Source organism: Callithrix jacchus, chromosome 9 (genome assembly GCF_049354715.1).
Source record: "Callithrix jacchus isolate 240 chromosome 9, calJac240_pri, whole genome shotgun sequence".
Taxonomy (NCBI): domain Eukaryota; kingdom Metazoa; phylum Chordata; class Mammalia; order Primates; family Cebidae; genus Callithrix; species Callithrix jacchus.
The window spans coordinates 62,627,374-62,638,104 of NC_133510.1; the positions used below are offsets into that span (position 1 = coordinate 62,627,374).

The 10,731-nt window shown below is 46.0% G+C and overlaps 1 long non-coding RNA gene across 1 annotated transcript; it reads left to right on the top strand.

Annotated features, from left to right (window-relative positions):
- The first annotated feature begins 1,297 nt into the window (after positions 1-1,297).
- On the top strand, positions 1,298-10,515 carry LOC144577601 (uncharacterized). The gene is made up of 3 exons (XR_013521823.1): positions 1,298-1,436; positions 2,334-2,375; positions 10,388-10,515. It is a non-coding gene; the product is annotated as an uncharacterized LOC144577601 (long non-coding RNA).
- The last annotated feature ends 216 nt before the right edge of the window (positions 10,516-10,731 follow it).

The window sequence follows — 10,731 nt, forward strand, 5'->3', positions numbered from 1 at the left end:
CCCCCCTCTGCAACCCACCATTGTCTCCCCCTTTGGTTTCTCCTAGCCCCATCTGGTTCGCATTGCACTCCCGCCCACGTCTGGGAGGGCTGTAGGGGGAGGCGGGGGCTCTGAGGGCCCGGCTCTAAGCCCCAGGGAAATGGGGGGGGGCGGTGGGAGACCGAGGGAAGGCAGTGGACTGGCCACAGGCGAGGTTCCCGTAGTCCGAAACCTCAGCCCCGCCACGCCGTCCGCACTTCTGAGCTGCGGGGACCAGGCGGGGCGTGGGGGCCGTGGGCCGGGCTGGTTCTACATTCCGGCCTGGTGAGGAGACCTTTCCGCCTTGTGGGGATAGGGGAGAAGGAGCGTGCTATTGGTGGAGGGGATCTTAGTTGCTCAGGTCTTCTTCTCCATCCCATTAAGCGCCAAACACAGTGGGGGTGGTGGGAAAGAGCAGATTCCGGTCTCCCAATCCCCTGTCCCGCAACTGGAGGGCGCGGCTAGACAGGCTCCCCTTGGGGACACTGCTGACCCAGTCCGGGGTGTGGGCGCCCCCTCCCCCACTTCCCCCTCAGGTTATTTTGGATCCCGGGCTGCCAGCCGCTGGCCCCGGGTTTCCACGTGCCCCCTCCCTCCCCCGGCCCACGCTCCCCGTGACGCACATCCTCCGCCCACGCAGCCTCTGCTCGAGGCGCCCCCCTCCCTCCCACCCCGGCCCCCTTACGGCGGCGCTGAGCCTTGGGATCTGGAGGGAGACGCCCGCCCAAGGAGGGGGCAGAGTAGGGCGCGATCATGTGGGGGACAACCTACACAGCGTCGGGCGCCTGGGTCCAGGTCCAGGAAAGAGAAGGAGGGAGGAGCCGATTTTGACCCCTCCACTCCCGGATCCTGGCGGGAGTGGGGATGGGGTGCTGGGCCAGAGATGGACGAAGGGAGAGAAATCCCGCAGAAGGGGCCTGCCCACTCCCCTCGGGGAGCCAGCGGGGGTCCGAGTGCGAACCAGTGTGTGAGAGTGAAACTACTGGCTGTTAGTGTCTTTGTGTCCTTGTTTCTCAAGATTGTCGTGAGATTCGGATGAGAGAATGTACAGGAAAACTCTAAATTGTAGAATGTTAAACACATTTAAGACGCTACTGCCGGTTTGTGTCTCTCTACCCAAGATTATGTATTTATATGTTTCTTTACATCCACTTGTATATCTGTGTCCCTGTCTCTCTAGGTTTGTATCTGAGCCCCTATTTAAAAAATCGTTGACTTGTCAGGGCCCGCCGGAGGCCCAGAGCGCCCCCGCAGCCCGCAGCCGGAGCTGCCGAGATGTCTGTTCTTCCCGCCCACTCCTGCCACCCCCAACTCCCCTCCTACTCTCTTCCGTTGAGAACAAGGAATTTCCAGCCTCTTTAGCAAAAAGAGGCAAAGACAAAGAGACCATGGGAAACTATGGAAAAACAGAGAGACAGGTGTGTGTGTTGGGGGCGGGGAGTGGGGACAAATACAAAAATTTTCATTTGTTTCCTGCATGGGTCCTGTTCTCCCCTGTGTCCCCTTGGCTCACTCTAGACCACTTCGTTGCCTGACTCACCTGCTCCCCCATCCCCAGTGCTCTCAAAGGCACAGAGCAGAGCAACTGATCTCGTGATAAAAAGGATTAATATTCCCTTTATCTATACTGGGCTCCTCCGTGAAGGAAAACTGTATCCTCAGTCCTAGTTTTCCAAGAAAAGGGGAAACGATTGCAAGGAAAGGGAGGAAAGTGGGTGGAAGAGGAGTGCGGAGACTGTCGTCCCTACGCACGTGTAGATTTTCATCTAGCAGATTGCTCTGCTCACTCCTCCCCCAGCGTTTCCACTGGGCCAGATCCGACTCACTCAGCAAGGTTTGGCTCAAACCTCTCCTTCCTGGACCCCTTCCACTCCTCCAGGCAGAATTAATTTCTCCCCCTGCCTCGGTGGCCTCCTCATTGCTCTTTGTACACATTTCCAATTATAGTCGCTTGTTTCAACTGAAACCCAGGACCTCTCCAGGATAAACCTGTTATCTGGTGGACTGTCTGAAATGAATGAATTGATGCTATTCACAGGGCTGCACAACTTTGAAAGGGCAGCAAGTGACACAGATTTTACTCCCAAAGGAGCTGAACCTGGGAAAAACTGCTTAAGTGGAGACATTTTTTTTCATATCTCTTTCCCTTGTAAAGTTTCCAGTGAGTCCCATAAGTCTGGCTCCTTGGCCTTCTAAAATGTCCACCATTCTAGTAAATTAATTCACACTCAGATGCTAAAGGTAGTAGGCTGAAATCCTTGCTGGTAATAGAAAAATGTAAATATAAAGTATTGATCCCTTTTTTCCTTTTTCAGTAACATGCCAGAATTTGTCATCTAAGGAATGTCGTCCTTCAGGTTAGTTATTTTACAAGAAGTGTTTCACTTCAAACCCCGTCTCTACTAAAATACAAAAAATTAGTCGGGCATGGTGGTGCACGCCTGTCATCCCAGCCACTCAGGAGGCCGAGGCAGGGGAATCCCTTGAACCCTGGAGGCAGAGGTTGCAGTGAGCTGAGATCACGCCACTGCACTCCAGTCTGGCGACAGAGCAAGACTCTGTCTCAAAAAAAGAATAAGAAATGTTTCTCTCCTGAAAAACAGACAATCGTAACCACTGCCTATAAGGAACTCACAGACTAATAGGAGAAATAAACCTATAAACAGATAATTATAACATAGTGCAATAATAGGGTAAAAACAATGACAGAAGTATGAGGGTGAGTGATCTGTTCTGCTTGGAGTTGTGAGGGGCTTTGGTTTAGACAGGCATCCAAAGGAGGTGATGATGCAGTCAGTAGGAGATTTCCAGGAGTGGCCAGGGCGGTGGCTCACACCCGTAACCACAGCATTTTGGGAGGCCAAGGCAGGCAGATCACCTGAGGTCAGGAGTTTGAGATCAGCCTGACCAACATGGAGAAACCCTGTCTCTACTAAAAATACAAAATTAGTCCTGTGATGGTGCATGCCTGTAATCCCAGCCACTCAGGAGGCTGAGACAGGAGAATCGCTTAAACCCAGGAGGTGAAGGTTGTGGTGAGCCAAGATCACACCATTGCACTCCAGCCTGGGCAACAAGAGGAAAACTCCATCCCCCGCCCCCCCTCAAAAAAAATTCTAGGAGGAAGGGAAGTCAAGTCAGAGAGGCCAGAAAGTGCATTTCCATGAAAGTATGAAACAGAGTGGTATGTTTCAGAAACTATAAAAAGTTGCTCATTATTGCTGGGTGATGGGTGGTGATTAGAAATGAGCCTAGGGAGGTGTACAAGGCCATTACATTACAAATATTATGGACCAGTGCTTCTCAAAGTATGGTTAAGGAACAATTTTTAAAACATCTCCTATCTATTATTGTCCACTACTTTTATAGACTGCACTAAATGTGAGTTATTCAAAAAACAAAATAAACTACCATTTTGTTAGATTCAATAAATATAAAATTTCTCTGTCAGATTCCTAAAGAACTTTCTAAATGCTTACACTTAATTTCTAAAATTGTTTCATTACAGATTGGTAACAAACGTTGAATAACTTTTTTTTTTTTTTTGAGACGGAGTTTCACTGTTGTTACCCAGACTGGAGTGCAATGGCACGATCTTGGCTCACTGCAACCTCTACCTTCTGGGTTCAAGCAATTCTCCTGCCTCAGCCTCCTGAGTAGCTTGGACTACAGGCGCGCGCCACCATGCCCAGCTAATTTTTGTATTTTTAGTAGAGACGGGGTTTCACTTTGTTGACCAGGATGGTCTTGATCTCTTGACCTTGTGATCCACCCGCCTCGGCCTCCTACAGTGCTGGGATTACAGGTGTGAGCCACCATGCCCAGCCGAATAACATATTTTTTTTAAAGATGGAGTCTTGCTCTGTTGCCCAGGCTGGAGTGCAGTGGTTCACTGCAACCACCTTCCATGTTCAAGTGATTTGTCTGCCTCAGCCTCCCGAGTAGCTGGGACTACAGGTGTGCACCACCATGCCTGGCTATTTTTTGTATTTTTGTATTTTAGAGATGGGGTTTCACCACATTGGTCAGGCTGGTCTTGAACTCCTGACCTCATGATCTGCCCTCCATGGCCTCCCAAAGTGCTGACATTACAGAAGTGAGCCATCGTGCCCAGATGAATAACATTATTATAGTTACTTGTCTTTGCATCTGAGTTTTAGATCATACTAAGGATGTTGGACTTCATCCTGTGGTGTTACTGGAACCATAAAGACTGAAAACATAAAGACTCATGGCATGGTCATATCTGTACTTAGAAACAAAGTGGAGGAAGGATTTATGACTGCAAAAACAGAAGGAAGATCAGCTTGAAAAAAACTAAAGGACCCTCTCAACTGAGAGATGGCAAGGCACTGGCATGGGGAGAAAGAACAGATTTTCAAAAGATAGAAAATATGATCAGGCCGGGTGCAGTGGGTCACGCCTGTAATCCCAGCACTTTGGGAGACCAAGGTAGGCGGATCATGAGGTCAAGAGATCGAGACCATCTTGGCCAACATGGTGAAACCCCGACTCTCCTAAAAATACAAAAGTTAGCTGGGCATGGTGGTGTGCACCTGTAGTCCCAGCTACTCAGAAGGCTGAGACAGGAGAATTGCTTGAACCCTGGGGGGAGGTTGCAGTGAGCCGATATTGTGCCACTGCACTCCAGCCTGGTTGACACAGTGAGACCCCATCTCAAAAATAAAATAAAATAAAATATGATAGACAGAATTTGACTGATTGGCTGAGGGGTTGAGGGAAGAGAATGAGGGTTTGGTGACTATCAGGTTCCCAGCTTGGGTGACTGTGTATGTGGAATGGAATGTTCCTTCTCAAAACTCTGGAATTGCCCTCATTAAACATTCATGGTCTGAAAATCCTTTATCTACAATTCCTAAATTCAAAAAATTATGAAAACCAAAAGCTTGGCTGGGTGCAATGGCTCACACCCTTAATTCTAGCACTTTGGGAGGCCAAGGTAAGTGGATCACCCAAGGTTAGGAGTTCAAGAAAAGCCTGACCAACACAGCAAAACCCTGTCTCTATTAAAATTACAAAATTAGCTGGGCATGGTGGTGCAGGCTTGTAATCCCAGCTCTTTGGGAGTCCGAGGAACGATAATCACTTGAACTTGGGAGGCAGAAGTTGCATTGAGCCGAGATTGCACCATTATACTCCAGCCTGGATGACAGAGTGAGACGCCATCTCAAAAAAAAAAAAAAAAAAAAACAAGAAGAAGAAAAAAAAAACCCCAAAACAAAAATTAACTAGCGTGGTGTTGGGCGCCTGTAATCCCAGCTACACAGGAGGCTGAGGCAGGAGAATTGCCGAGATTGTGCCATTGCATTCCAGCCTGGGCAACAAGCAAAATTCCATCTCAAAAAAAAAAAAAAAGAAAGAAAGAAAAGGAAACCAGAAGCTTGTTCATAACTTATTTGACAATAAAATCTAATATGAACTGAATTTATTTTGTGGCAAAACCTGACCTAAACTTACATAAGGTTATTTATAGTTTTCACTTCTTCATCTTTCACTTATCACAGTATGAACAGTCATATATGTCATTGCAGAAATATTAATTTGTTTGATTACTGGGTACTGTCCAGATGCCATTGGGATTGTTGCTTTATATTTTGTATATGCACCATACTATCTTTCAAAAATCTAAAAAATTTTGAAACACATTTATCATCCAGATTTCCCATCCCATTTACTCATCAGTGTTGGCCTGAGTTCTTTTGGATATTTGCATAAATCCAATCCACCTGCAGATAATGAATATTCATTGCATTGTGTGCTATAGACTCTGAAGGAGATTCTTGGTGTTTTGAGCAGTGTCCTCATTAAAACAAGGCGAAATGTTTCTTGAATGACTACCTTGAAGTGACAGCACTCATTTGGATGAGTTGTAAGGTGTTTCTGGACAGCTGGTCTTATTATGATACACCTCATTTATACATTTTAATAGTCAGTGGTCAGTGATCTTCTGAAATTAGTTCCCAACCCTCAAATTAGTTCCCCTAGTTTTGCCTTGAGTGAAAACCACAGAGCAAGCTCTGAATGGTGAGAATGGGGCCTGATAAAAAAAAAGAAGTATGTGTTTATATATGTGTATATATACCTTCACATAAAAATATACATATCTATACATATATATTGGTAGACTTTATTTTTATTTTATTTATTTATTTTTCAGATAGGGTCTCTGTCACCCAGGCTGCACAGTGGAGTGATCACAGCTCACTGCAGTCTTGACTTCCCAGGCTCAGATGATTCTCCCACATCACCCTCCCAAGTAGCTGGGACCACAGGTGCATGCCACCACACCTGGCTAATTTTTTTTTTTTTTTTGTATTCTTTGTGGAGATGGGGTTTTGCTATGTTGCCCAGGCTAGTCTCAAACTCTTAGGCTCAAGTGATCCGCCTGCCTTGGCCTCCCAAGATATCGGAATTACAGGTGTGAGCCACCATGGCTGGCCTATTTATTCATTTTTTTTTTTTTAAGCAACAGGGTCTCACTTTGTCACCCAGGGTGGAGTGCGATGGCACAATCATGGCTCACTGCAGGCTCAACCTCCCAGAATCAAATGATCCTCGCATCTCTGCCTCCTGAGCAGGTGAGACTATAGGTGCCTGCCACCACATTCAGCTAATTTTTGTATTTTTTGTAGAGACAGAGTCCTACTATGTTGCCCAGGCTGGTCTTGAACTCCTTGGCTTCCATTTCCTAAAGTGCTGGGATCACAGGTGTCAACCACTGGGCCTAGCCAACTTTATTTTTAGAAACAACATTACGTGTACAGAAAAATTGAAAAGATAATATGGTGAATTCCTATACACCCTACATTCAATTTCCCCAATTATTATCTGACATTAGTATGCTACATTTGCCACCATTAATCAATGAGTATTGAAACATTATTATTAATTATAGTCCACAGTTTTTTCAGATTTCCTTAGTTTTTTTTTTTTTTTTTTTAAAGACAGGGTTTCACCATGTTGGTCAGGCTGGTCTTGAACTCCCGACCTCAGGTGATCCGCCAGCCTTGGCCTCCAAAGTGCTTAGATTACAGGCGTGAGCCACCATACCCGGCCTCCTTAGTTTTTTAAACTAATTTTTTTTCCGTTCTAGGATCTCATCCAGAGCACCACATCATGCGTAGTTCTCAAAAACATAATAGGCTGGGTACGGTGGCTCATGCCTGTAATCCCAACACTTTGGGAGGCTGAGGCGGGTGGATCACCTGAGGATGGGAGTTTGAGACCAGCCTGATCAACATGGAGAAACCCCGACTCTACTAAAAATACAAAAATTATTTGGGTGTAGTGGCACATCCCTGTAATCCCAGCTATTTGGAGGCTGAGGCAGGACAATTGCTTGAACCTAGAAGGCAGAGGTTGCAGTGAGCTGAGATGGTGCCATTGCACTCCAGCCTGGGCAACTAGAGCGAAACTACGTCTCAGAAAACAAAGAAACAAAACTGTAATGATGTTTTGATAACTTTGACACCTTTCAGGAGTACCGGTCAGGTATTTTGTAGGATGACTTTACTGGAATTTGCCTAATGTTTTTCTCATAATTAGAGTGGTGTTATGGGTTTTTGGAAGGAAAACCAGAGTTAAAACGCCATTTTTGGCCGGGCGCGGTGGCTCATGCCTATAAACCCAGCACTTTGGGAGGCCGAGGCGGGCGGATCATGAGGTCGAGATAGAGACCATCCTGGCCAACACGGTGAAACCCCGTCTCAACTAAAAATACAAAAAAATTGCCGGGCATGGTGGCACGTGCCTGTGATCCCAGTTACTTGGGAGGCTGAGGCAGGAGAATTGCTTGAACCCAGGAGGTGGAGATTGCAGTGAGCTGAGATTGCGCCACTGTACTCCAGCCTGGCGACAGAGCAAGACTCCGTCTTAAAAAAAAAAAAATGCCATTTTCGGCTGGGCGTGGTGGCTCACGCCTATAATCCCAGCACTTTGGGAGGCCAAGGCGGGTGAATCACGAGGTCAAGAGATCGAGACCATCCTGGTCAACAAGGTGAAACCCCGTCTCTACTAAAAATACAAAAATTTTTATCCCAGCTAGTTGGGAGGCTGAGGCAGGAGAATTGCTTGAACCCAGGAGGCGGAGGTTGCAGTGAGCCGAGATTGTGCCATTGCACTCTAGTCTGGGTAACAACAGTGAAACTCCATATAAAAAAAAAAAGCCATTTTCATTTCATTTTATTGAGGGTAAATAGCATCAATGTGATTGAGGCTGACTTCCCTAAGTCAGTTGAGGGAGTGTGTGTGTGAAACATAGGATGAGCATACCAGCACTGTTGGCCTAGACTTTTCCTTCTGAGAATGAAATTTCTTCTCTTGCTCATAGCTCAGCCCAATTTTGACTTTTTTTTTTTTTTTTTTTTTTTGAGACAGAGGCTCGCTCTGTTGCCCAGGCTGGAGTGAAGTGGCCCAACCTTGGCTCACTGCAACCTCTGCCTGCTCGGTTCAAGCCATCCTCTTGCCTCAGACTCATGAGTAGCTGGGATTACAGGAACCCGCCATCGTGCCAGGCTAATTTTTGTATTTTTAGTAGAGATGGGGTTATGCCATGTTGGCCAGCTGGCCTCAAACTACTGGGGTCAAGTGATCTCCAGCCTCAGCCTCCCAAAAGAGCTGAGATTATAGGCCTGAGCCACCACGTCCAGCCCATTTTGACTTTTTTTTTTTTTGAGATGGAGTCAGTCTCACTCTGTCGTCAAGGCTGGTGGCTGGAGTGCAGTGGCAGGATCTCGGCTCACTGCAACCTCTGCCTCCCGGATTCAAGCCATTCTCCTGCCTCAGCCTCTCGAGTAGCTGGCACTACAGGTGCATACCATCACACCTGGCTAATTTTTGTATTTTTAGTAGGGACGAGATTTTGCCATGTTGGCCAGGCTGGTCTTGAACTCCTGACCTCAGGTGATCCGCCCACGTCACCCTCCCAAAGTGTTGTGATTATAGGTGTGAGCCATTGCACCCGGCCCATTCTGACTTTTAAAAAAGTCCTTGTTTTAGACCAGGTGAGTGGCTCACACCTGTAATTTCAGCAATTTGCGTGGCCAAGATGGGAGAATCACTTGAGGCCAGGAGTTTGAGGTCAGCCTGGGCAACATAGCAAGATCATGTCTTAACAAAAAATAATTTTTAAAAATTAAGCCAGACATAGTGGCCAACACCTGTAGTCCCAGCTACTTGGAAGATTAAGATGGGAGGATTGCTTGATCCTGGGAGTTCAAGGCTGCAGTGAGCCGTGGTTGCACTACTGCACTCCAGGCTGGGTGACCCAAGGAGACCCTGTCTCAACAACAATGAAACAAAGTCCCTGTAGTCCCACCTATCTGGGAGGCTGAAGTGGGAGGATGGTTTAAGCCCAGGAATTAAAGGTTACACTGAGCTGTGATGGTGCTTGCACTCTAGCTTGGGTGACAGAGAGATCCTGTTTCTAAAAACATTTTTAAAAAAATTAAATTCTTGTTTTGAAAACTTGAACCTTCCCCCAGAAGATACCCCATTCCTTGAATTTCTCAATTCACTTGGCTCTATCATTTGTAGTCTTCCTACCCATCACCATCAGATCCTCTTAAAAAAAAAAGTTTCAATTTCTGCTAACAGTTTTGGAACACCTGGCTCTCTGCTGGGCCTTCATTGTGTTAAATCATCGAATGGGAAGCAGTTAATCCATATAAATATGGATTGGAGTCAGTAGGATTTAGGTCAGGCTTTGGAGTCAGTAGGATTTAGGTTAGGACCACAAACCAGATGAACTATGAAATCTTGGGCAGGTTCCTGTGACTGTCTTAGCTTTGGCTTCTTAAATAGAATTATATTTGTTTCACGAGATGATAAGAGGAATACATAAATCTTTATTTATTTATTTATTTTCCAAGACGAGAGTCTTGCTCTGTTGCCAAGGCTGGAGTGCAGTGGTGTGATCTCAGCTCACCACAACCTCTGCCTCCCAGGTTCAAGTGATTCTCCTGCCTCAGCCTCCCAAGTAGCTAGGGCTACAAGCGCATACCACCATGCCCAGCTAATTTTTGTATTTTTAGTAGAGACGGAGTTTCATTATGTTGGTCAGGCTGGTCTCGAACTCCTGACCTGGTGATCCACCTGCCTTGGCCTCCCAAAGTGCTGGGATTACAGGCCTTGGACACCGCGCCCAGCCAAATAAATCTTTTCTTTTTTTTAATTCCCTTTTTCTTTTTTAATCATATATAAGCATTTACTTATTCACAAATCTTTCTTGATTCTAACATTCATTTTGCTTCCAAAAAAACTACCTATAAATACATTTTTAAAAGCTAATGTTTATGCTTACAAAATATTGACACACACTTTTTTGTGACTTCTATTTTAAATCCTTTAGGACTTTGGAGAACCACTTTGTCAGTCGATTTTAAAAACTGTCCTGTCAGGACCCTACTCATAAAGCCATCTCAATTGTAGGCGTCTCTTAACAGAAAGGTCGTGATAAAAAGGAACTTAAAGAAAACCGAAGGAACTTCAGTTTCGATGGAAATACCGAGTTTGGTCAAGGAGGACTCTCCCATTCCGATTTCCTATTGGTTAACCTTACCATCAATCACACCAGTTGTAAATAAACTGAAGACGGAAGCATGTTGTTAGGGGGTGGGATCTTCCTGTCGCCATTGCTAGGGTGAGAACCCATTTTCTAATAGGCTGAAAGCTTCTTTTCCCGCCTTCTCTCTT